The sequence below is a fragment of the Panthera pardus genome, unplaced genomic scaffold, assembly GCF_024362965.1.
Source record: "Panthera pardus isolate Hobbes unplaced genomic scaffold, ASM2436296v1 HiC_scaffold_1, whole genome shotgun sequence".
In the NCBI taxonomy this organism is placed as follows: domain Eukaryota; kingdom Metazoa; phylum Chordata; class Mammalia; order Carnivora; family Felidae; genus Panthera; species Panthera pardus.
Window position 1 is genome coordinate 24,229,649 of NW_026526654.1, and position 27,088 is coordinate 24,256,736.

At 43.9% G+C, this 27,088-nt stretch overlaps 1 protein-coding gene and 1 long non-coding RNA gene across 3 annotated transcripts in view; one reads left to right on the forward strand and one right to left on the reverse strand.

Moving 5' to 3' along the window:
* The window catches only part of CLDN10 (claudin 10), a 112,436-nt gene that overhangs the window by 61,141 nt on the left and 24,207 nt on the right, over positions 1-27,088 (reverse strand). The gene's annotated exons all lie outside the window — the stretch shown is intronic.
* LOC109264156 (uncharacterized) overlaps positions 19,948-27,088 on the forward strand; it is a 42,160-nt gene continuing 35,019 nt past the window's right edge. The window contains exon 1 of the long non-coding RNA XR_002078611.2: positions 19,948-20,072. This is a non-coding gene — a long non-coding RNA (uncharacterized LOC109264156). The remainder of the gene's footprint in view (positions 20,073-27,088) is intronic.

The window sequence follows — 27,088 nt, forward strand, 5'->3', positions numbered from 1 at the left end:
CTCACCCTCTCCCCGACTAATGCTCTTTCTCTGTCTTTCTAAAATAAAAAACCAAACAAAAAACCCCACCCAGTTCCTCTACCCCATTATCTGTGGGGGGCTGGTAGATGTTTAACCACTGCCTTTGAGGGCAGGGAGAGAATCCCTGATTGCTAGTGTTTGACGATTTTTGTGGTGTAAATATACTACACAGCTGAGTTGAAGCTACCAACGTGAAGTCCATAAGCGGGCAAAATTTCTGAAACGTAGCAATCTGCTCTTGAGAGGTAACATGCGCTGGCTCCAGTGTCCCAGTGCATTATTGTGTATCACACGTGACTGCTTGTTTCCTTTATGGCACCCATGAAAAGCGCGAATAGTGTGTTTATACATTTACTGTTTTGTTTGTCTCCAAAGCTCATAGACAGAGATTGGAATGTAAGGTCTATGAGGGAGGGTCTCTCTCAACCCTAGTCCCATTCCTATTCGGTCTAGTAAGTTTTCAAAACATATTTATGAGTTGAGGCACCTGGCTGGCTCAGTTGGAAAAACTGACTTTTGATCTCTGGTTGTGAGTTCGAGACCCACACTGGGTATAGAGATTACTCAAATAAATTTTAAAAAACTGAAAAAATATATTTATGAGTTAATGGTAAGAGCTCGTTCCACATACAAGGGTTTTCTTTTTCAAAGACTTTTTCTTTTCTTAGGTTTCCTATATTAACAAAAAAAAATTATTTCCTGATTTCAGGGGGAAAACCTCTTATTTTAAAATCCATAAGGCCAATAAAAAGATAGGATGTTGGCTAAGGAGAGGGCACAGAAGGAGAAAGGGCTGGAAGGGATGTCGGATGGTATGAAGTAGAACGAATTTATAGTTGAACTCCTTCAGTGAAATGATTTTTAGCCTTAATGTTATTAGAAAATAAGCCTACCTTCGGTATAGAGTAAGCCCTGCTTTTTGTTATGTAAAATATAAATTTCTCATTCACCACTGTGTACCCACCACCTAGCACAGTGCCCGGCAGAGAGTGGGAGTGGATACCCAAATACATATATATATCTTTTTTTTTTAATGGTTATCTATTTTGAGAGAAAGAGAGAGTCAGAGTGTGAGCTGGGGAGGGGCAGAGAGAGAGAGGGAGACACAGAATCTAATTCCTAACTGTCAGCACAGAGCCCGACGTGGGGCTAGAACTCACAAACTGTGAGATCACAACCTGAGCTGAAGCCAGACACTTAACGGACTGAGCCACCCAGGCGCCCCTCAAATACTTATTGAGTAATGAATAATGTAGAACCTCATGACTTTGGATTATAAGGACCATTCTACAATGGTGGGAAAATTCAAAATTCAAGTTAATAAAACATTTATTGAGTATCAGGTATTGGTAAAAACAAACAAACAAACAAACAAACAAAGCCAACAACTTTATGTGCAGAAAGTTAGAGTTTCTGTATTCTGGTTCAGTCCGGTCTCCCAGGTCAGCCGTAGGGACATGAAGCCCGGGTCACAGGGCACCACCTCCCAGCTCACCCGAAAGCACAAGCAGTGGAGGTGGCAGGGAGGAGATGGCACCAGGTATCTGGGAGTAGATGGCACCGGGCCGTAGCTGCCCTGCGCCTCTGGGAAATTTCCAGGACAGCATCCTGTGTGGAAGAAATGAAGTGATTGTCCTTGGGTGCAGCCGCCTACCTCAAAGGGAGTGAAAACATTCCCTAGGTCTTCATTCACCCATCTCTCTCCCTCTGAGCCTTGTGATGGGTTGACCCAACATATTGTTCCCACGTACATGAAAGCAAGTAGGAGGAAAGAGAGGGAGACAGGGAGGAAGGAAGAGAATCTTTACATGAAATGCCTTTTCCTAGTTATGCTGCTGGCCTGGGTCTGAACACCCCTGAGAGGAGGGTCCTCAGCTCTTTCTCTCACTCATGCCTCCTGCAGAAAACCCCTGCACAAAGAAATGCTTTTCTGTGAAGCCAGTTCCCTTTGCATCACCCAAGTTTCTTAACACTTGTTTCTGTTAATAAACAGACGTAGGTTTGAAAGATCACCTTGTTTGGGGCGTCTTTTTTCTTTCCTTTTAGTTCTCTGCCATTCTATTGTAGGCTTTGCTTTTTTCACCCAAAGAAAATCCCACAATAGCTTGGACAAATGATACTAATCTGTATTTATAGTATCTTATTTTACTTAATGCTGTTTTGGGTTCTTCCAGCTGACTGACTTTCAGATATATGAAAAGATTGGATGAGGTTCTGGCAAAACTGGTTGTCAAATGCTAAATCTTGTAGATGTTCCAAGAATCTCTGAGTTTTAAAAAGTGAACCCTGCAGTGCAAGATGCTTTATTTTCTATAAAATTCTTATGCTTGACAAATACATCATATTCATAGGGTACTTTTACTTTAGAGTTTGACTACGGTTTTTTGGCCGACACAGCCTTTCCAATGTCCTGAAAGATTTCTTATTTTTCTTGTTTTATATTTGAAGGCCAGAGGTTTGAATAACTTGCCTCAGATAGCAAAGCAGTCAGTCATAGAGGTACATTTCCAACGAACTGGCATATCTTATCACATAAATTTCCTAGCAACATAATTTATGAGTTTGTCAATATTGAAAGATTTCTTGACTGTGCAGACTTTTTGCTTGATTATAAACATAGTTAAATTTTCATAGTGTATAACAGATAATATACACCCATTTTATCATTAAGCCGTAAAAATTTTTTAAATGCAGGGCGTAGTAAAGATTACGACAGAGCACATCAGGGAAGGGCTTAACAAATAAGCAGGCAGTCAAATGTTCCAGAATCAATTGTGTGTAGAGATAAGATCCTTACCCTTAAGAAGTCTACCACCAACCTGGGAAGACAGAAAACAAACATTCTCTAATCAATGCTAGCACAAAGAATTAGACTTCTGGAGGGGCGCCTGGATGGCTCAGGTGGTTAAGCATCTGACTCTTGATTTTGGCTCAGACCATGTTCTCACGATTTGTGAGATCGAGCCTGAGCTCTGCACTGATAGGGCAGAGCCTTGCTTGTGATTCTCTCTCTCACCCCCAATCTCTCTCTCCCCATTCTCTGCCTGTCTCTTTCCCCCCTTCTCTCTCTGTCCCTTCCCCACTGGACGCATGTGCACTCTTTCTCTCTCAAAATAAATAAATAAGAACATTAAAAAAAAAAAAGAAGAATGAGACTCCTGGAGCAAAATACAAAGTTCTGCAAACTGGCAAAGTGAGGAAGGAATTCACACGCGTTAATGTTTGTTCAGAGAGGGCAGGACAACCACAGAAGGCTTCTAAAGGGGTCTAGTGTTCTGTTAGGTTGGTAGACAGGGAATATGGAAGATTGGCCGAAGCCAAACTCAAAGGTAGAAATTTCCAAACTTCATCCCTTGAGAGACATCCTCAGTTGTAAGCCAGACTATCCATTTTCATTCCAGCCTTCCTCCCAAGGGCAGTGGAAGGACCATCACCACATTCAACATGACTCTCCATTTCAGCAGTGGTGTGCCAGAGCCCTCTGCAAAGGCTTTCCCACTGCTCAAATTTTAGAGATTTTGAGAGGCCATTGACAACGTGTCTACGTAGTTTGCAATGTTCCCAGGTGGGACTATTTACACCACAGAAATGGCAGACTCTATAAATCAGCCCCCTGTGCCCACCACACCCACCACCTGAAGATGCATGGCTTATGGTCAAAGAACCATCATGGTGGTTGTGTGTGAGGAAGAGAAAGGAGATCAACATGAGTGGGTAGAAAAAAGGAATAAGGAGGCAGAGGCATAGCAACAAAGACAAGGTGGCAGGAAACCACCAATGACTTTCTAGAAGGTTGAGTGCATGACCTAGGAACCAACAGGAGAGAGGTGTGCCTCCAGAGGAGTGGGACCACTTACTTTACATCTTTAGGTGAGGGCAGAGTTGCTTGAGCTTTGTATTATAGGAGAGCTCAATTAGGGTTTCTTTTGGGGCAACTGGGTGGCTCAGTCAATTAAGCCCTGACTTTGGCTCAGGTCATGATCTCGTGGTTCATGAGTTCTAGCCCCACATCGAGCTTTGTACTGACAGCACGGAGCCTGGAGCTTGCTTCAGATTCTGTGTCTCCCTCTCTCTCTGCTCCTCCCCAGCTCGCACTTTGTGTGTCTCTCTCAAAAATAAGTAAACATTTAAAAAAAATTTTTTTAAAGATTTCTCTCAAAAATCTGGCAATATTCTGCCTAACTCCTAACATGTTTATGAAGCTAAAATTATTGTGGCTTTGCCATGTGGCCTGACCACCTGTTTCTCTGTCATTGGAGCAGAGTCTGAACAATTCTTACAGAATTTTGGCCCTGCCCGTAGACACTCCTGCTGCTTACCTCTGAAGTAAGGTGGCCATGATCTCATTACACTCAATTTTCATGCAAGGATGTCACCTGTGTCCCTGCGGCCTGATTCCTGTGGAGTATATACGTCCAGATTTGACTGGCCACACGGTGTGGCGGACCTTCATACACTTGCTGCCTCTGGACAGACCTAGCCCATCCAATACCACATTCATGATCTCTCCCCCAATGCTTCTACCCTCTCCTACATTCCAAACTTGTTTATTATCCTCTAAGTCGTTATCCAAAATAAAACCTTGGGTGTCATCTCTGGCTTCTCTGTCTCCCTCACTGCCCACATCTAAGCAGCCAACGTATTATCATTAACACCTGTTCTCCGCTGCGACTACCACCGCCTTATGCCAAGTTCTCATCTGTTTTTCCCTGGAATCCCACAAAAATGTCCTAATTATCTGGGGTCTGTGCCTTTAGCCTCCATGTCCTCCAACCTATGCTCCACAGTAGAGTCGCATGTAGAAAGCCCAAATCTGATCGTGTCCCATTTCCCCATTCCTTCAAAAGTTTTCTAGAATTGGGGCGCCTGGGTGGCTCAGTCGGTTGAACGGCCGACTTCGGCTCAGGTCATGATCTCACAGTCCGTGAGTTCAAGCCCCGCGTCGGGCTCTGTGCTGACAGCTCGGAGCCTGGAGCCTGTTTCGGATTCTGTGTCTCCCTCTCTCTGACCCTCCCCCGTTCATGCTCTGTCTCTCTCTGTCTCAAAAATAAATAAACGTTAAAAAAAATTAAAAAAAAAAAGTTTTCTAGAATTTTCACAATAAAGTTCAAGCTCCTCACATCAGCTCACAAAGCCTCATGAAACCAGGCTTGTTTACTCCTCCAGTCTCAACATTCCTCTCAACTCCCTCACAGCCACCCTTCCATCCGGCTCTCCAGATAGTCAGCTACACCGTGCTGTGCCACACCCCAGTGCATTTGCACGGTCCGTGCCTTCAGCCTGGAATTGCCACCGGACTCCCTTAGTCTCTGCACCTACTTCATGATTTCACTAACTCCTACTCATCCTTCAAATACAGCTCAAAATCACCACTAAAAAGAAACTGTCCATGACACCCAGATTGATCCAGGGGTCTCCCTCTCCAGGCTCTTGCCTCCTATGGCACCTGAGTACATACACAGTCGGGTACCTGTCTGCTTTTCTTATTACTTGGCAAGAACCATGTCCTCTTTGGCCTTGTGTCCCCTTTGCCTAACATTTAGTTGATGTTTGAGACATGTTTGCATAACTGTTTGTCCTGGACTTGATTTTCCTTGTAGCTGGGGCAGGTGGCTTGAGTACAGGCGTTGCATATGAGGCAGGAGGAATACAGTATGGGGAGTGATATGTACTTGACTTTATTGTGTGGTACCACAATGTAAGGGGTGGGAAGACAAAGATGTATGTTTCATGGGGATCGTCTTTCAATAATACTGATGCAGAGGAGAGATTGAGAGTGATGGTAAGGCTGGACGTAGCCACAAGGACATTAATGGTGGCCTTAGGCCAGGTAGCTTCAGAGGGGTAATATGAAAGGCAGCGGGGAATAGGAAGTGGGGACAAGGCTGAACCTTTGTTAGTTTTGGGGATGCCGGACGCTTCACATACATAATCTCAAGTCATTCTCACAACCACTCTGCGAAATAGGTTTATCTTTTCTTTTTTAATTTTTTTTAACGTTTATTCATTTTTTGATGGAGACAGAAAATGAGTGGGGGAGGGGCAGAGAGAGAGGAAGACACAGAATCCGAAGCAGGCTCCAGGCTCTGAGCTGTCAGCACAGAGCCCGAAACGGAGCTTGAACTCACGAACCATAAGATCGTGACCTGAACCGAAGTCAGATGCTCAACCGACTGAGCCACCTAGGCGCCCCTAAATAGGTTTATCTTTAAGAAACTAAAAATATTGCCAACAAGGAAGCTGAAACTCAGAGGTCCAAATGCCAGATGCTGAGCCCTACCTTCTCAATGGTTGATGTGGATTCAAACCCAGTTCATTCCCTTGAAAGACCACATACCTCCCCTGTACCACACTGTTCTTACTGACATAGAAAAGGATGTAGGAATAAAGGAGGTGGAAAGTAACGAGACTCGACCCCACCCTTCCCTCAAGTCATAAATGTTTATCCGTGGAAGGTGGCTGGAAATTAGGATAAGAGCTAAAATTCATATCTGGATTGATGGAGCATTTTTTTCCCAATGGAGAAACTTGGGTGTTTTCAAAGGCAAATGCACCTTCCTATGCCTCTTTTTAATGCCCATGGAAAGTGGCGTTCACTGGTCAAACTAACGCTGTGTTGAGGCTTTGCGAGCACATGTGACGGGATAGCACCAGGTTCCCAGGGCCCGTGGGGAGAAAATAAAGAGCAGAGTACCTGTCTCTGTCCACACCTGCCCCCATCCCCCATGGCCTGCTGAAAAATTCCATTTCAGCTCTGTTGCCCCCAGACACTACTCCACACATCAGTGTAAGAGGAGGGCTGGGAGATAAAAGGGAGGTCACCTTTGGGGGGCTGCTGAGTATGTGGTATAGCAACCCTCCTTTTCCTTCACCTCCCTTTTGGGGAGAGAGGGGATTTGACCTGGTTTCTCCAGCGATCTTTTTTTTTTTTTTACACTTTATTTTTGAGAGACAGAAAGAGACAGAGTGCAGCTGGGGAGGGGCAGAGAGACAGGGAGACACAGAACTGGAAGCAGGCTCTAGGCTCTGAGCTGTCAGCACAGAGCCAGACGCAGGGCTCGAACCCATGAACTATGAGATCATGACCTGAGCCAAAGTCAGAGGCTTAACCGACTGAGCCACCCAGGCGCCCCTCTCCAGCGATCTTCTTACAAGATTAGTGGAACCTAGCCTGTGCCTCTTATCAAGATCAGACAGATGACCATCTCTTCCCAGAATGATGCTGGGCACCAGCGCTGCTGGGTGTGGAAGGACGGTGGCCCTGGGAGAGTGTCACCGCAGCTGCCTACTGTGCCAAAGAAGTGTGAGTTTCCCCGGCCAGCTGGCCACCTCGTAAGGAAACAGTGTTTCCTGCCTCGGAAGAGATAAAACGTTCACTTTAGCAAGATGTTCTTGTTCCTAGATAGGATAGCAAAGAAATCAGCTACTGGGGATAATGCACTGGACTTGGCCCACTGACCCTTGTCCCTTCCAACAGGACCAGGTCCACCTTCCCCTTTATGGAGCAAGAGGGGCTGAAACTGGAGAGGCGGGGGTTTACAGGCACCAGGTGGGTTGAGAAGGCAGAACTTCCCTGGGAGGCATCGTGATCTCATGGTTCGTGAGTTCGAGCCCTGCACGATGCAGAGCCTGCTTGGGATTCTCTCCTCTCTTCTCTCTCTGGTCCTCCCCACATTGTTCTCTCTTTCTCTCTCTCTCTCTCAAAATAAATAAATAAAGTTAAAAAAAAAAAAGTACTTCCCCAGGAGGCAGAGGGAGTGGAGTCTCCGGAAGAGAGGGGCAGCAGACATGATGTCAAACCTGAGATGTCAGAAATATGATAAGAAGTGCCTTGGTGGCTCAGTCAGTTAAGCATCCGACTCTTGATCTCAGCTCAGGTCTTGATCTCAGGGTCATGAGTTCAAGCCCTGCATTAGGCTGGGCTTGAAGCCTACTTAAAAGAAAGGCAAACAGAGTAACACAAGAAAGACTGGGTGAGAGAGAGAAGCATCCATGGTGGGGAGCACCTCCCTTCTGGAGGCCTGAGGCTTCAGGGGTGAGAGTCTACCTTTTATTCTTCCTGCCCTGACTGGCCTTGCTTGCCCTTTTGAGATCTGCCTGGCTCTTCTGAAGAAAACTCTATCATAGTTCTTGTATGTCTGGAAAGGGAAGGTTAATGTGGCAGAAGGGACTTGGCAAGGACAGAGATGATCCTATCATTTTGCCGGGCTCAACACACACACGCACACACACACACACACACACACACATACACACACACACACACACACACACACACACACACACACACACACACCCCAGCAGCAGCTACAGGGACCCCTTAGGCTGGCTAGCAGCAGGGGACACCCTTTGAGACACTAGGCAGTGAGGCTGAATTCCCCAGGCACACCCTACCAAGGATTAACTCATCCCCTTTTTAACACCTAGCCTTGCCACAAGCAAAGTTACTGGTGCCTCCATTGTATTTCATTCAAGCATTCACACAGGTCAACCTCTCTTTGCAAACATGTGCTTTGCCCACTGCCTCATTAGTGCATGAAGTGTGTTGTGGCAGTAATCTGACAGACAGCTGAGAGCTTTTGAATGGTATTTGAATGGCTGCTGCCAACAGCCATCTTGGCTTCTCTCAAGGAGCCAAAACTATCCTTCAGATAAGCTGCAAAGAGACTGTGGCCTGGGCGGGAACCAAAATCAACCAAAGACTGTGGCCCTTGCATATATTTCTATGCATCTAAGGAATAAATGAACCATGTGGCCGTAACAATGCCTACATTTTCAAACTCATGGGTTATGCTAAATTTCCAGAGAAACGGATCCAGGAAATCCAATTTTACGTTTTTAATACCTTGAAATTGACAAGAATTTCCAATGTAATAATATTCAACAGTGATTTACGTAGAGAAACAAATGGACGTTTTTAAAGAATGGGTAAAGGTCACATCATATTCTGATAATCATGATTAGTGTTGCTTGTAGAGGATTAGTGGGAAAATTAAAAATAGATGTAGACAGAATGTTCTTTCTCTCCTGCCTTTAAGTGTGCCCGTATATAGTTTTCCATATCTTAACAAAATACACACTTCACTCTATTTCCCTTTCTGATAATGCCCCCCCGACAGGCTGATAATGCCTGACAGGTTAGGCTCTGTTTAACTAGTTTCCCCTGAGGGTAGGCTCCGTTAAGAGGAACTAAGTGTTCTGGTATATTTCAAAATGGTTTCTTTTAATTTGACAATAAATTTCATATATTAAAAAAAAAATGGTTTCTTTTCCCTTCCCCCTCCTAGAAGCAAGAGGGGATTTCTTTCTCTCCAACATGTACCGTGGGAATGTGGTTGAGCTCCTGGAGGTGAATCTCACAAAATTCAGAGGTTATGACTGGGCCCTACTGGAGTTTTTAATTTTCAGATTTGCCTGCACTGAGACTCCAGCAATTTCTCAGTGATAGTTCTGGTTTTCGTCCCTGAGTACCAACTCCCAAAGCGGTTTCTGCTCCTTGAGTGTGTGCTCTGGTAAGCTGGCACTCCCTGCGTTGGCCTGCCTGTCTCTCCAGTCTTGGAGGGCACAGGATTTGCCCTGTGTAATCCTGTCTCTTATGGATCCAAGAAAAGTTGTTGAGTTTTCAGTCTGTTCACCTTTTTACTTGTTATTAGAGTGGAGTGGTGACTTCCGAGCTCCTTACCTGTGAACTGGAAAGGAGAAGTCCTCTACTCCCCTCTGTAACTATGTCTCTCTCCTTTGGTTGACATGCTTCTTCAGGAATCCTTTTGATTACTTTGCTGGTTTTCTTGACAACCTTTCTCCACTTCAAATGGTTTCCTAATTTCCAAATCCAGGGTATATTTGAACATGTACTTTTTCCTGTAATTCCATGAAGAATCCATAACCACTCCTTTTTACAGCATCCTTTCCTTTGGCCTTATATGGAAATACATTCTTCAGAATTTGGTGTCTGGATGTTTATTAAAGCCTCTTAACTCCCAACATAGGCCACTTCCTGTGGTTTAGTCTTTGGCCTTCTATTTTTCTTCCTTTAGATTCTCCCTTTTGGTGAACAGATCCACCTCCTATGGCTTCTATTATCACGTTTATGCAAATCTACATATTCAGCTCTGACTTCTGTCCTGAGATTAACATCTTTAGCTGCATACTGGAGATCTCCAGTGAAGAAATATCCAAGATACAGACCCAATACAAGTTTCATCTGTGAGCCCATTTCTTCTGACCTGGACAGGAAGTATTTCAACAAGTTCAACCACACCACAGGGTGGGCCTCACAAGAAACCAGTATGTTTGAATGAGCATTGGAAATCTATGAGATTGTGAGTTTTACCTCCCATCCTTTCAATCATGTATATGACTATGTCCGTTGGAAAGAGTGGAGGCTCCAGAAACATCATCTTTGTTGAGAGACCCCTTTTACTGAGTAGAATGCATTGGGAGAGTATGCATCTCCCTGACCTAAAACGTCCCACACTATGAGCATTGAGGCAAATTTCTAGAGAAAGAAACCACCCCCTGGGGCTTCTCAGACATGAGTAGAGGGAGCTCCCAGAATATGAGACTCTCTGTAATCCAGCAGGTGAGAGGACAGAACATCAAGATTTGAAATAATACTGTAATTATGATCTCATTTATACTCTCAGAGTGATGATTTTTTTAAGCTCCTTTTTCTCAATGAATTGCAGGCAACTGCCCAAGTTGGGAACCTAGGAGTTGAGTTAAACTTGTCCCTTTTCTTCATCTCTGAAATCTAGTGAGTACCATGTAAACCCATCTTTTATAACTTGTGTGGAAGAAAAATACTATAGCACAAAGGATGCAAGAGAGGGGACTACTCTTATAAAATTCTTACATTAGGTGATATAAATTCAAAGTAGACTGTAATAAGTTATGTATGTGTAATGTACTGTAATCCCTAGAACAACTATTAAAAAAAACACCAAGAAGTATAGCTAAAAGTCAATAGAGCTGATAGAATAGAATACTAAAATCTGGGGCACCTGGGTTGCTCAGTCAGTTAAGCATCTGGCTCTTGATTTTGGCTCAGGTCATGATCTGAAGGTTGTGAGATTGAGCCCAGTGTTGGGCTCCACACTGAACATGGAGCCTGCTTGGGATTCTCTCTCTCCTCTCTTTCTGCCCCTCCCCCACTCTTTCTTTCTCTCCAAAAAATAATAGAATACTAAAATCTATTCAAGTAACTAAAAAGGAGATAGGAAAGGAAGAACAAAAAAAAAATAGAACAAAGAGAGAAAACTCCAGCAAGATGCGGACTTATACCCAACTATATCAGTGATTACATTAAATGTAAATGGAACAACCATTTCAATTAAAGGCAGTGGTTATTAGACTGGACTTAAAAAAAACAAAAACAAAAACAAAAACAAAAAAACAAACAAGACCCTGGGGCACCTGGGTGGCTCAATTGGTTAAGAATCTGACTTCAGCTCAGTTCATGATCTCATGGTTCCTGAGTTTGAGCCCCACATCGGGCTCTGTGCTGACAGCTCAGAGCCTGGAGCCTGCTTTGGATTCTGTGTCTTCCTCTCTCTATGCCTCTCCCCCTCTCATGCTCTCTCTCTCTCTCTCTCTCAAAAATAAATATTAAAAAAATATTTAAAAAAAAAAACAAGACCCAATTATATGTTGCTTATGAGAGATGCACTTTACATATAAATACACAGACAAGTTGAAAGTACAAATATGGAAAAAGATACCCATGCAAACTCTAATCATAAGAAAGCTAGGGTAACTATATTGATTTCAGACAAAAAGAAGGCTTCAAGACAAAGGGAATTACTAGAGATGATTAGAGTCATCTCATAATGATGAAAGGTCAATTCCTCAAGAAGACCAAGTAAATCTGCCCTTGATAGTATCTGCCTTACATGCTACCTACTCTCTACTTCATCTTATCTCTTGGCTCAGTTTGGTTCTCCTGGTTCCTTAGCAGGATGATATCTCTCTTCTACTCTAACCCATCCTGGCTGCAAGTGCATTTTTAAAATAAAAATAAGATCAGTCCTTTAATCAAAAACCTCTAATGGTCACTAGCTGGGTAAAGTCCAAATTCCTTCCTTAGCCTGTTATAGTTGTCCCAACCCAACTATCCAGCTTTGTCTCCCATTGATCATCATTCACAGCAAAAACTCCTGTTCCAGAACACACGATGCTTCCCTCAGTGCATCTGTCAAAGATCCTCCACTTGCCAAGATCCCCTCCTTTCATTTCCTCCACACATCATCAATTAGGCATCCTTTTGTACTTGGCTATAAACTTTACCTGAACTAGCTCCTGTCATTCTCCCTGTCCTCCCTCTCTCACTGTATCCCAGCCACCCTGGCCTCAAATACACCATACTTAGTCCATTTTAAGGTCTTTGTATTTGCTGTTCCCTCTTCAAGGTATGCTCTTCTCTTTGCTCACTGCATGGTAACCCCTTTGATCCATGCAGGTTGCTCCTCACAGAGTCTTTAGGGAAAGACAAGAACATCTTTGGAACATTTTCTACTCTGACTCTACTAAAGGACTATGTAAGTAATGAGGATCTGGGGATCGGCACCGCGCATCCAGTGAGATTTCAATAAAACATTAATGGGCTGGGGGTGGGGGGAGGCACCAACAATGCCAGGCAATGAGAGCTGAATTGTGAGCTCCAAAGACATACTTGCTTCAGACCATGATTCTGACCTTTTAAGTCCTTGCTTGGGAAGACATCCCGATCTCAGGATCCCCAACAAAGAATCCCTGTTTTAGATTGTAAAATTTTCTCTTAGTTGGCTTTAAAAAATCAGCTTGCATTCTGTTTTTTCTCTTTGTGTGTGTGTGTTTTAAAACATATTCAAGTTCAATATCTTCTCAATTTAACCTCAGCATCTTTTTAATTCTCTTAAGACATCCCTTCCCTCTCTTCTTTGATTTTTCTCTTGGACTCTCCCCCACTAGTATTCATTCAGTGGCCTGTTTTCTTTTGAGAGAAAAATGTTTGGCAGCTTGCTCTTTGGCTGCAAAAATGTTGAACAGGTTTTGAGCACTTGGGTTTCCTGGCTGGCACAAATCCCTTGCCTTGTTACATAAAGGAATCCCTGCACCCTTGAAACTCCAGGGGAACACAGTGTTGGAGCCTCCCTGTTTGAGGGTTATTGGATAAGGTGCTTGTGGACGTGTAATTGCTGTGCTCAAAGACAACACGAATGGCAGTGTTACTCACCACGAGCACCACTGTGGCAAGCAGGCCTGCTGTCCTCATTTTGTGGCCGGTCTGTCCTTTGCAGACTCACAGCTCCACTTCCTGCCAGGGCTGTGGCGGTTGGCGTGGAGCCTTGGCACAGAGGTCGGCAGCCCCTTCTCCCTTACACGCAGCCACACCACTTCCACATTCCTGGCACATATTTGCAACGTCCCCTCTCGCGATTTCTTCAGCCCTGCATTGCCCTCTAGGAGCCTGCGACCTAAAAGAGAGGCTTGCCCCTGACCCAGCTGTAAAATACAGTATTCACCCTAAACTGAAATTAAATATTGCCTTATAATAAGTGTTATTCATTATTAATCATGCTTACTAGTAGTCAGTACAATAAATGGTTTAATGATACAATCCGTTGTCAGTAATAATATTTCACAATTGTACCTAACCTTTTTGAATGCTTACTCTGTGCTGCACTCTCTTGCTATGTTTCAACTCCTTGAACCCTCACAACAACCCTGGGGGCTATGCACCATTATTATCCCCATTTTATCCCATCAGACCATGAAACTGTGGCAAGCAGAGATGGAGAAACTCATCCAAAGTCCCACAGCTAGGACGCGGAGCTGGGCTTGAAACCGGGTTGTCTGATTCCCCGACTCAGGCAGTCTGACTCCAGAGCCTGCACTGGAGTAAGTGTCCCAGGGTTTGTTCCATACAACACACTACAGACAACACAATGAGAAAGATGGAGGATGTACGGACAGAATGTTGAAGCCCCAACCCCAGTGTGACGGTACTTGGAGACAGAGCCAAGGGGAGCAGTTAGGTTTAGATGAGGCTTGCTTCCTCCCTCTGCCAGGTGAGGACACAGTGAGAAGACAAGGTCTGCAGGCCACAACGTGGGCTTCACCGGGAGCCCAAACTGCTGGCACCTTGACTTTGGACTTCCCAGCTTCCAGAACTGCGGGAAGTAAATGTTACAGCTGTTTAAACCACTCAGTCTGTGGTATTTTGTTATAGCAACCTGAGCTGACTAATATAGGGGAGGGTGTTCCTTAATCAAATCAATTTGGAAAATGCTCAATAGTTACTCACTATCTGAAAGGACTCGCAATGTCTATTAGAAAATCAAAGGCTCTGGAAAGTCCTGCATTAAAGAAAGCTCTTTAAATTTGTTAAAGCAGAGGTGCCTGGGTGGCTCAGTCGGTTAAGCATCTGACTTCAGCTCCAGTCATGATCTCACAGTTAGTGGGTTCGAGCCCCACCTTCGGCTCTGTGTTGACAGTTTGGAGCCTGGAGCCTGATCCCGATTCTGTGTGTCCCTCTCTCTCTGCCCCTCCCCTGTTCATGCTTTGTCTCTCTCTGTCTCTCAAAAATAAATAAATCTTAAAAAGATAATAAAAATAAGTAAGTTTGTTAAACCCATTGCTTCCCAAACTTTTTGAAGTGTGGAAATTCCCCACGTATGAATTCTTTACAGAACACACTTGGAAGGTGTTCCTGGGCTGAATGCCTCAGGTAGGATTGTGTGCTTGTTTCCAGGTGGAATGTAACTGCCCGGTGAAGTCAGAAGCTTATGTAGAGAAAGGTTTGGTAGCTGAGACCAAGAGGGGAGATGCGATACAGGCAGAGCCTGAGAAACGCAGGGCAGAGGACTGCAGCCAAGAGGCAGTGAGTGGCCCTGCAGGGGGGAGAAGAGCCCAGATATTCCAGAACATCCGAGGGTAAGTGGGAAGATCTACTATAAGGAACTTGTTCTCAGGGTAAATCTGGCGAGAACTAACTTCCAAGAGCGAAGTTAGGGCCTATCCTGGACAGAGGATTTGACTTTAAGAGCAGAAAGGCCATTATGGTATTGTGTAAATTTGAATATAGGAGAATAGGATATACAAATAAATCGCAGAGTTATTGTATCATCTGCCAGAAACGGCCATATGTGATACCCACTAGAAATTTAACACAGGCTGATGTCCTAACATGTCTTAATTTCTATCTAGGGAATTACAAGATGAGACCTCAAATAAAAGACCCAGCGGGGCAAGAAAATAAGAAGGTCTTGCTTGGCCACAAAAGTGGCCATTTATAGTATCCAATAAATGTTCTTGCTGAAGATATTGAAAGGACAGAAAAGGGAAGGATTAATAGCATCATATGGGGGGTGCCTGGGTGGCTCAGTCAGTTAATCGTCTGACCCTTGGTTTCGGCTCAGATCATGATCTCGTGGTTGTTGAGTTTGAGCCCCACATCGGCTCTGTGTTGACGATGCAGAGCTTGCTTAGGATTCTCTCTCTCTCTCTCTCTCTCTCTCTCTCTCTCAAAATTAAAAAAAAAAAAGACACAATTCAGGGTTTGTGTCCTTAAAATGAAATATTAATCATAATTGAGCAGTTAGATCTTTTTAACAGTTTAAGCTTCTCGCAGGGTGGTGGGGGGAGGAAGAAGGGAGATCACCGGCAGAATGATGGCAAATGTCAACAGAAAACAGTCAAATTGCTATATGATCGCATAGGAAGATTTCATGTCTGCTGTTAGCTGAGGGGGCCTTATGCATTCCATCCAAATCTCACATCCTGATTCCTTGTTGTTCAGAACATGCTAGAGGAAGTTTGGAAAAGAAACTGTTTTGTTCAGAGGTTGGCACACTTAGTACAATTCAGGCAGTTCATTTGTAATGAGTATTCAACACACAGATCAATTGTGCAAACAGATTCAATTTGCTATTTTCTTAAACAGAAGAACATACAAACATAAGTGGCCTCGATGATTTAACACTGAAAATGTTGACATAGTAGAGATAAACCTCAACGTTGAGCAAAGGGCTTCCCATACTCTCTTCATTGAAAACAAATTGAAAATTTGTTTGACATCAATAATTTTTCCTCGGAATTGGGATGTATTGAGGTTGAACACGTTACACGGAGCAAACAGCCTATTTTCAATTTTTTGTGTTCATATATATATTCACCTGTAATTGCAAATTGCATACAAATGATGTTTTCTCTTGTGCAAATGCCAAGGGAGGTCAGCAAATGTCGTGATTATTAGTGCCATCTACTGGTGAAATGTAGTATGACCACATGTACCGGGTCTGAGACGCAGAGTTACTATGGGGGACGAGGAGTCAAGTAAAAGGACAGATGGGACAGGGATTCTGTATTTGAGAATGATGGTGGCTATGGAGTGCCTGAATGGCTCAGTCAGTAGAGCATCTGACTTCTGCTTAGGTCGTAATCTCGCAGTCCATGAGTTCAAGCCCCATGTCAGGCTCTCTGCTGTCAGAGCAGAGCCTGCTTTGGGTCCTCTGTTCCCTTCTCTCTCTGCTCCTCCCCTGCTCACTTTTGTTCTCTCTCTCTCTCTCTCTCTCTCTCTCTCAAATAAGTAAATAAATAAACATTTTTAAAAAGAGTGGTGGTGGTTATTATGCTAAGTGAAATAAGTCAGAGAAAGACAAATACCATATGATTTCATTCATATGTGGAATTTAAGAAACAAAACAGATGAACATATGGGAAGTGGGTGGAGAGAGGAGAAGGAAACCACAGGAGACAGTTTGTTCTCTGTACTGAGAAAACTGAGGGCTGCTGGAGGGAGCTGGATGAGGGATGGACTAGTTGGGGGATGGCTACTAAGGAGGGCACTTGTGATGAGCACTGGGTGTTGTACTAAGTGATGAGTCACTGAATTCTACTCCTGAAACCAACATTGCACTGTTAACTGAGTAAAACAAAATTTTTAAATGGTGGTGAACCTATCTTTATGAGACAATTAGAAATTCAAACATTTAAAAGGTATCTGTTAAATAATTATTGCTAATTAGTTTTAGGTGTGATGTTGGTGTTGGGGTTACGTTACAACATCCTTATCTTTTAGAGGTTTGGGGCCAAGTCTGACCCACTATCTGTTTCTGTTTGGCCTATGAGCTAAGAATAGTTTTTACATTTTGGGCTGAAAGAATCAAAAGAAGAATGCTTTGTGTCGTAGGCAAATTACACGAAATTCAAATTTCAGTGCCCATAAGTATGGTTTTATTGGAACATGACCCTGCTCATTCATTTACGTTTTGTCTGGGCCTGGCTGCTTTGTGCTTTGCCAGAAAAGCTGAGGATTTGCACAGAGTCCGTGTAGCTCACAAATCTGCAAGATTGACCCCCTAGCCCTTTACAGAGAAACCTTGCCCACACTGCCCCAGAGCTGCCCTGTTCTAAGTATGGCCTGTAAACCAAGCAACACTGGCTTTGCCCAGAGGCTGTTAGAAACACAGAATTTTGGTCTATGCCCCAGACCTACTGATTCCAAATCTTCAGATCCCAGGTGATTCCACCTCACATTAAAATTTGAGGAGCACAGGGGCACCCGGGGGGCTCAGCCGGTTAAGCATCTGGCTCTTGATTTCGGCTCAGGTCACGTTCTCACAGTTCGTGGAATCCAGCCCCACGTCAGGCTCTGCGCTGACGGCTCAGAGCCTGCTTGGGATTCTCTCTCTCCCTCTCTCTCTGATTCTCAATCTCTCAAAATAAATAAACAAACTTAAAAAAAAAAGTGAGGAGCATTGGTTTATATGGCTCTGCTCACCTCATCCTCTGGTCGCACCGTCCCAAGGGTGCAGCAGCCGGTGGGGACATGCGGCTGTCTACCTGGAGCTCCCCTCCCCCATCTAGGTCATGCCCTGAGGACCTAGAACCCTAGAATTCCTGCCTCCAGAGCTAAAGCAGACCGTCTCTGCAGGGTCCATCTCCTAGCCGGTCAGGGGGTCAAGATAAGCTGTTTATGGGGTGGGAAGAAGGTGGCTTGGGCTTGGATGTGAAGCAGGGTGTCCTCTGGCTTGAGTAGCAGATTCTACAGGGCACAGAAAGGGTCAGTCAGAACCAGAGGTGGGAAGAGAAAGGGGGGGGATGCTAGGGGCTGGGGTCAGCTCCCCCCGTGCTGTCAACCTTCCGGCTGGGAACTCCAGACTGCAGGAATCCCAGCCTGCCAGGTACTTGTGAAGGTATATTTCACCATTTGGGAGCTTGATTCCTAACTTCTAAATACTTAAACATATAGTATGGGCCTTCATTTCTGCTCTTGATGTGGGGCCCACTAATCTTACTGGCTTGTGTGTTGAATGCTCTCAGAGTAAGCTCTGAGGACCACCCGCATCAGAATCCACAGGGTTCGGAATTTTCAAAAATGCAGACTCCCAGGCCCCACTTGTGAGTCCCCTGAATCAGAGTCTTTGGGGCTGGAGCCTAGGAGTCTGCATTCAAACCAGCTCCCCCTGGTGATTCTGACCCACACCAGAGCTGCAGAAGCACTCGCAGTGAGGACGGAGTGGAGAAGCAGGAAGCTTCAGGAGAGAAAAGAGGGGGGAAGCCAGGTCAAAGGGAGACGCTCTTCGTAATACGGCCTGATCCTCCCCACCCCAGAGTCAGCTGCAGGGAGAGGCTTTCTGCCAGAACAGGGCAAGGGTGTCCCCCCGCCAAATGGGGGGCTCCCAGGGGCTGCCCTGCAGAGAGAAGTACAAGAGTCCACGCATCATAGGGAGAAAAAGGAGCTGCAGATGCCTGGAGGGACCCTCTGAATTCAAATGGAGTTCAGGCTGAAGCCACAGTGCAAGTCTTTGGGCAAGCGAGACGTCCGGGGTCCCCCCTCCACGCAGGGGACATAGGAGCAGCTGGGACCGATGGTGTAGTCCTACCGGCATGGGTTCAGAGTCTGCATCTGCCACATGCAAGGTGTACGGCCTGGAGCAGGTTACTGACGCTCCGTGGGCTTGTTTCCTTGTCCATAAGATGGGGATCCTAACACCTGCCAGGCTTGGGTTCATATTAAATGTGATAATTCAGCAAAGACACATCCTTGCCACACAGAGACGGATAAGGGCTGGCTGTGCTTTGTAGAAGAATGTTACCTATACCTCTGGGCTTCCTGATGCTTGATGTCATAGGCACTTGCCACTGGCTGATAAGGTGAATTTCCCTAAACCCCAAGCACAGGAAGCCACTTAGGATCCAGTCACAGCCCTGTGCTTGGCCAGAGACACAGAACTCCGGTGGGGCACCTGAGTGTCTCAGTCGGTTGGGTGTCTAATTTCAGCTGGCTCAGATCATGATCTCATGGTTCATGAGTTCGAGCCCCGCATTGGGTCCTCTGCTGTCAGCGCGGGTCTTCTGTGCCCCCTCTCTCTGCCCTTCCCCCTGCTCACACTCTCTCTCGCTCAAAAATAAAAAACAAACGAAACAAAACAGAAAAAGAACTCCCTGGGGCGCCTGGGTGGCTCAGTCGGTTGAGCACCTGACTTCAGCTCAGGTCATGATCTCATGGTTCATGAGTTCAAGCCCGGAATCGGCTCACTGCTGTCAGCACAGAGCTCGCTTCGGATCCTCCACCCCCCCCCCCGCCCCGCCCCTCCCCTCCTTCACGCTCTCTCTCCCAAAAATAAATAAACACTAAACAACAACAACAACAACAACAAGGAATGAAGCCTCATTTCAAAAAAAGAACTCCCTGAGCTTTCCTGTGAAGAAGCAACTCCTGAAGTCACTGTCCAGCTGCTCCCTGGGCACAATTCCTAGGATTTCCCACCCATCGACAGCACACCTGGAGGTTTTCGGGTTTGTCAGGAACGCAGGATTTGTAGGAAACCGGAGACAGCTGTGTCATACTAGAAAACCGCCACTAGGGGGAAGCAGAATCCACACCTCTGTGTGAGGAGCGTGAAAAGGTGTGGCGCGCGGACCCGGAAGGGCACAGGAAGGGCAGGAGGGGTCCAGGTCCTAACCTCCTCTCCTCTTGCCACGCGTCCCACCCTCCAAACACCTAAACAGGAGCTGCTGGTCCTGCACTGGAAGCACCTGACCCTGTGTACCGTTGCCTCATCCAGGTATAGTCCATTATATCTTAAATAGGGCGAAGGGCGCAGTCGTTCACAAGCTTAGCTGCAAATTTGAATCACCTGGGGAGCTCTGTAAAATCCCCGCGCTGAGTTTTGGTCTCCATGAAGTCAGAATCTCTGGGGTGAGGAGGCAGGAATCAACACTTTTTATTTATTTCTTTATGTTAAATCTTAGGGTCTTCATCTTTATTTACTTTTATTCTTTTTAATGTTTTATTTATTTTTGAGAGAGAGAGAGAGAGAGAGAGAGAGAGAGAGTGCAAGTGGGGGAGGGGCAGCAAGAGAGAGTGACAGAGGATCCAAAGCTCTGTGCTGACAGCAACAAGTCCAATGTGGGGCTCAAACACACGAACCGTGAGATAATGACCTGAGCCAAAGTCAGGTGCTCAACCAACTGAGCCACCCAGACACCCCCTTTTTTTTGTTTTCTAAGTAGACTCCACGCCCAATTTGGGACTTGAACTCCCAACCCTGAGAGCAAGGGTCACATGCTCTACCAACTGAGCCAGCCAGGGGCCCCAGGAATCAATACTTTTCAAAATACCACAGGCGATTCCACACTGCAGCCAAGTTTGAGAACCATGGTTGTAGACAAAAGATCTCATTTCTTCCCAAATGGCAACTGGCTTTCATTGCCAGGTGCCACTTCCAAGAAGCCTCCATTAAGTAACCACACATTCTTCTCCTCCATCTGTCCACGGGTCTATAATTGGTGCCAGCGCTGTTCCTATTTGGATGTGCATACAGATCACCCGGGGATATTGTTAATATGCAGATTCCCATTCAACAGGTCCAGATGGGGCTGAGATTCTACACATCTAACTACGCTCCCAGGTGCTGCCCCGCTGCTGGTCCATGGACTACAAGTAGCAGGGTTTATGGGATAGCAGCCTCTTCCGCAAAGGCAAATCAGATCAGGTCTCACCCCTGCTCAGTTAACCAACTGAGCCCCACCCAGGTCCCCCTCTTCTTACATTCTTAATTTTCAAACATTCTGTCAACCCCCCACCAAAAAGCCAAAAAACAAAACCAAGCTTGTAAATACAGAGAACAGTTTGGTGTTTGACAAAGGTGAGGGGTGGGTGAAATGGGTGAAGTGGGTCGAAAGGTACAAATTTCCAGTCAAAAGATACAGAAATTCTAGGGATGTAATGTTTAACATAGTGACTGTAATTAATAATACCATATTGTATATTTGAAAGTTACTAAGATCTTAGAAATTTTTACCACAAAAAAAATTTTTTTGTAACTGTGATGGTATATGTTAATTACACTTATTGTGGTGATCATTTCGTAATATATACAAATATCAAATTATGTTTTATACTAGAAACACATATATGTCAATTATATCTCAATTTTTAAAAATAAGCATTCTATCAAAGGAATTAGAACCCTATTGCCTTAGATTTACCATATTACCTGTAGTAATAAGTATCCTATTCTTTTAAAATTTAGTCTGGGGGCACCTGGGAGGTTCAGTTCGTGAAGCATCCAACTCTTGATTTCAGCTCAGGTCATGGTCTCATAGTTTGTGAGTTTGAGCCCCTCATCAGGCTCTGTGCTGCCAGTGTGGAGCCTGCTTGGAATTCTCTCTCTCTCTCTCTCTCTCTCTCTCTCTCTCTCTGCCCCTCCCCTGCTTGCAGGCATGCTTACTCTCTCTCAAAATTTAAAAAAAAAAAATGTTTTTTAATTTAGTCTAAAGGAATTGATGTAGGGGTTTTTTTTAGCCTTTAATTTTTTGTTCATTCCTTTTTTTTCTTTTTCTTTTTTTGAGAGAAAGATCATGAGAGTGGAGGAGAGGGGCAAAAGGAGAGGAAGACACAGAGAGCATCACACAGGGCTTGATCCCACAGTCCTGGGATCATGACCCGAGCCAAACTCAAGAGTCAAACACTCTACTGACTAAACCACGCGGGTACCCTTTATCTCTTGATGCTTGGATATATTTGTTGTGGTTAATATTTGGTGTTTTAAAAAGAACATTATTTTTTTAGCTCCTTAATAAGAGAGCCACTGGTTATCAATGTTTTTCTTCCATGACTTAGTACCATGCCTGGCACCCTAGTAGGTGCTCAACAAATGTTGAGTTTTGACTACTCAGTGAAAAATTCTGATCTGCCATTTAAGAAGCTGGGAAAGAGCTCTTTTAGTACTGAAGAATATATCCACAGGTCAAGTTGGAAATATTGTGGACACTTTGAGAGAGTTCTGTGAAAAGCCCCTCCTCTCTCTGGTGTCTGTTTTCCTCCCTTGCTTCATTTCAAGACATTATCTCTCTCTAGCCTACACTCCAACAGTTCTTAACCTCTTTCAGATCCTCAAATTCACCAAAGTCTCTTTTGTTCTGGACTTTTGGACTAGCCTCTCCCCTGCCTGGCAGCTCCTTTCCCCTTTTTATTGACTCTTCCTCCTCCTTCAGGGGGAAAGTGAAATACCCTTTGGCCAGCAAATCTCCTCCTCCATGAGATTAGGACCTTCCCCTTCCCTGATCTCCCCCTCATCGACTTTCCTGTATCTGTTCCTTTCTCCTTTTCTTTCCTGTTAGCCTGGAAGAGCACCAATGGAGTCTCCTTCTTGGGCCCCCAGCACCTGTCTCAGAGCACAAAGTAGGGGCTCAAGTATTTGTTGGATGACTTTGAAAACACACAGGCTGTAGGCAGATAACTTTCCAAGTCCACTGGCTTCTCTTTTATCCTTGGGCTAAGAACTTAGATGCTAATCGACCTCAGATGAGAGGAGGGTTTCAGAAGAAGAGACAAGTATATGATTTAAACAGAAGACATCTGGAGAAAGAAGGAAGAAAAGAACTTGGCATTTCAGGAAGTGTACAGACAATGGAAAGTTGCTGTGATTCCCATAGAGCCTCTCCTTTCATTGTGAAGAGGGGTCCCTTGGATGAAAGTGGCACTGAGACTTTCCCCAAAGGGCTCATTCTGGCTTGTTCTCTGAAATGTTGTGTCTGTGGGCAAGGCTGTATATAGAACTGAAGTTGGAGGGAAACATAGATTGTGTGTCTTTGTAGAAATGGTTGGCTTCTCTCTGCCACAAGCAAGCCACTGTCATTGGGACATCACACAAATTACAGAATGAAATCTCTCACCCAATCTCAGGGTTGGAAAGGACACTGGATATCACTGTATCCCCTCCTCTGACCTCTGCAGGAATTCCCTCTGTAGGTCTCTGATAACAATTCACAGCCTTCTGTCCATGGCAGCTAGCTCCATGTTGGATTCTAATTGTTGGAAAATCCTCTTGAGCTCAGTGCTTTGTATGTGGTCATGGTGTATTGAGTTAGATAAACAAACACAAAGGAACATTTATAATCAGGACAATAGAAATTATGTTAAAGTAATGTTTCTTGGTAAAAAGATTGTGGGAAAATTGTCTTAAATGTTTGAAATAGTCTCCAGTCATCACATTGTACCAGATACAGGTTCTCTTTGATTTATTACCTGGACAAGTCAAAAAGCAAAAACAAAACAAAAAGTAGGGGCATGTGGGTGGCTCGGTTGGTTAAGTATTGGCCTTCAGCTCAGGTCATGATCTCACAGTTTGTGAGTTCGAACCCCACATCGGGCTCTGTGCTGACAGCTTAGAGCCTTGAGCCTGCTTTGGATTCTGTCTCTCTCTCTCTCTCTCTCTCTCTCTCTCTGCCTCTTCTCTGCTGGTGTTCTGTCTCTTTCTCTCTCAAAAATAAACATTAAAAAATAAAAAATAAGCAAAAACAAAAGTAGACAATAAAGGCTGTCTTACTACGTACTCAGAACCAACTACTAAATATTTACCAAATGACTGAGCAAATTCTCATAAACACTTATTATCTTGAGTCTTGAGATTAAACTTTCAGAATGGACCTCCTTTGCTTGTGGCAAGAATGACCATATCCTTCAGCACTGACCTGGGAGAACAAGGGAGCAGGGCGCAGTGACGTGGAAATGGAGATGGCAGATGGTTTCTGTCCCTGCCCTGCCACTAACCAGCTGTGCCATGTAGGCAAATTGCATGTTAGACTCTAGTGGATCTTAGTTTCCTCCTCTGCAAACAGAGGTAATTCAATCAGATGACCTGTAAGGTTCAGTAGCCAACCCTCCTTGGTTCTAGGACTTTGCCCTTTCCGCCTAAAGACCAAAGCCTCATGAGTGAAATGAACTCTCAGGGTAATTGATCATTAGCAAGAGTCTAACTCCTACTAAATGGAGATGGTTAAGTTAAAGCAATTATGGTAAATGTAACTATGTACATACCCTTCCCTGAATTAGCAGAACCTTGAGTTAATAGTTGGCTACATCATTAAGCTCATAACCTCTCATTTCTACCTTCAATGTTGGCCAAAATTCCCCAGCTGTCAGCTGAATCTAGACTTTTTAAATGTTTCTATTTTTAAACCACAGTAATTAGACCATACAGTCCTGGTAGGGTATATACCAAGAGGAAAAAAAAGAAATACCCCAAACTGCAAAGAAATCTCAAATGATTGTCAGTAATTACTTTTTAACATGATTTCCCCCTTGATATTATCATATTTCCTGATAGTCAGGTACAGTTATTATGAAACAATAATATATTTAGTAGCTAAGGAAATTAAGTATTTTTTTTAATTAGGAACCAAGATTTTCAGTGCAAGAAAAAAAATATATAAATATCGGATCAAAATCCTGTATCCTAAGTTTAAATTAGAAATATTAGTGAGGAAAAAAAGAAATATTATTAAGAATAAGTATGTTTTTTGGTTAAAAAAATTCTTTTTAGGGGTGCCTGGGTGGCTTCGTAGGTTGAGCATCTGACTTGATTTCGGCTCAGGTCATGATCTCATAGTTTGTGAATTCGACCCGGGAATTGGGCTAGCGCTGACAGTGCAGAGCCTGCTTTGGATCCTCTCTCCACTTCTCTCTCTGCCCCCTCCCCAACGTGTGTGCACACACTCTCTGTCTCTGTCTCAAAATAAATAAATAAAATTCTTTTTAGCTCTGTCTGTTGAAAAGGCCTTGACACCTTGACTAACTGATAGCAATGAGCACCCTTAGCCCCCAGAGTGTGCTTTCTAAACACCATTTCCCGCTAAAAGGAACAGAGCTCCTTGGAGAAATGGCTGATTAATTTGGGTTCAGGGATGAGCTTGGAACATCTTGTCAAAGCAGCAAGCAAGGAAGTTACCAAAGACTACAGAATCATGCCCAAAAGGCTTAGGAACCAAGTTGAAGAGCCCATAGGCTAGAGATTATACAATTTCAGCACCAGAAACAATAACAACTGCAAAGGATTGAAACGCATTGAACATGTTAAAAATCTGTGAATTCATACAATTACAGCACACACACACACACACACACACCTTTGAAGGAAACTAGGAATCCAACTCATTATTTTAAAAACTAGGGGGGGGTCACCTGGCTGGTACAATCAGTGGAACGTGTGATTCCTTCATTAAAAAAATTTTTTTTAATGTTTATTTATTTTTGAGAGAGAGAGAGAGAGCACGAGCAGGGGAGGGGCAGAGAGAGAGGGAAACATAGACTCTGAAGCAGGCTCTAGGCTCTGTGCTGACTAAATAAATAAATAGAAGTGTAAAAAACTGGGGGGGAAAGGGAAAATAATTGCTTGATTCTTTCTTCTACAGAACTATACTAAAGTTGCTATACAAGGTAACCAAACAGTTTATGAAGTAAATTTCTTCTTTTAGAAGAATTTAAGCTAATACATGCAGAGGGATACTACAATTGGAATATCACTATTTTGCAACCTCTAGTGAAATAATGGATTAAGGCAAATGGTTATAGGAATTACATCCCCACAGAGAGATAATCAACAACAAAAAAAGAGTATAGGACATTCTACAGGCTTGTAGAAATTATTGCTCTTCAATAAATAACTTGCATAAAAAAGAAAGAGGGATGGGGAACCTATGATTAAAAGAGATTTAAGAGACATCAACTCAGTGCAATATACGGGCCTGATTTGGACAAACTAACTGTAAAAAAAAACACAAAACTAATCTATGAGAGAATCAGAGATATTCAGAACATTGCCTGGATATTTGATGGAGTTATGGAAATACCATAAATGTGAAGGGTGCAATGGTGTTTACGAGCCTATACTTTTAAAAGTCCTTATTTTTTCAGATAAAGACTAAAATATTTATGGATAAAATAATTTCGATATTATTTCGATATTGACACTTAAAACTAATTCAGCTGGGGTTGGAGTAAGACTGAGGAGCACACGGAATATTAAGGCACCAGTCAAAACCTATTCCTTTTTGTCTATTATGAATATATTTCTATTTGCTCCTAAACCATATGATTTTAGCTCTCCTCCTCTATCTCATGGGGAGGGTTCCCATTTAAGTCATATTTATTTAGTGGTAGTGATTTTTTTTTAATTTTTTTTTAATGTTTTTATTTATTTTTGAAGGAGAGAGACAGAACATGAGCGGAGGAGGAGCAGACAGAGAGGGAGACAGAATCTGAAGCAGGCTCCAGGCTCTGTGCTGCCAGCTCGGAACCTGGAGCCTGGAGCCTGGTTCGGATTCTGTGTCTCATTCTCTCTCTGCCCCTCCCCCACTTGTGTTCTGCCTCTCTCTGTCTCTCAAAAATAAATAAATGTAAAAAATTTAAAAAAAAAAAACTAAAACCAAAAACAAAAAAGAAAAATAAGTAAAATCATGACTCTCATGCAAATATTAAAAGGCCATCATTCTTTATTTTTATAAAGTTTTTTTGAGTTTATTTATTTATTTTGAGAGTGAGAGAAAGAAAGAGAGCATGAGTGGAGGGGCAGAGAGAGGGAAAGAGAATCCCAAGCAGACTCCTCACAGTTGGCACAGAGCTGGACCTGGGGCTCAGACTCACAATTGTGAGATTATGACTGGAGTTGAAATCAAGAGTGGGTCACTTAACCAACTGAGCCACCCAGGAGCCCCATGAGTTTTTTATTATTAATTATTATTAATTTATGAAGGAATCAGTAAAACATTACACCCGGTTTTTATAGTCTCTACCTGA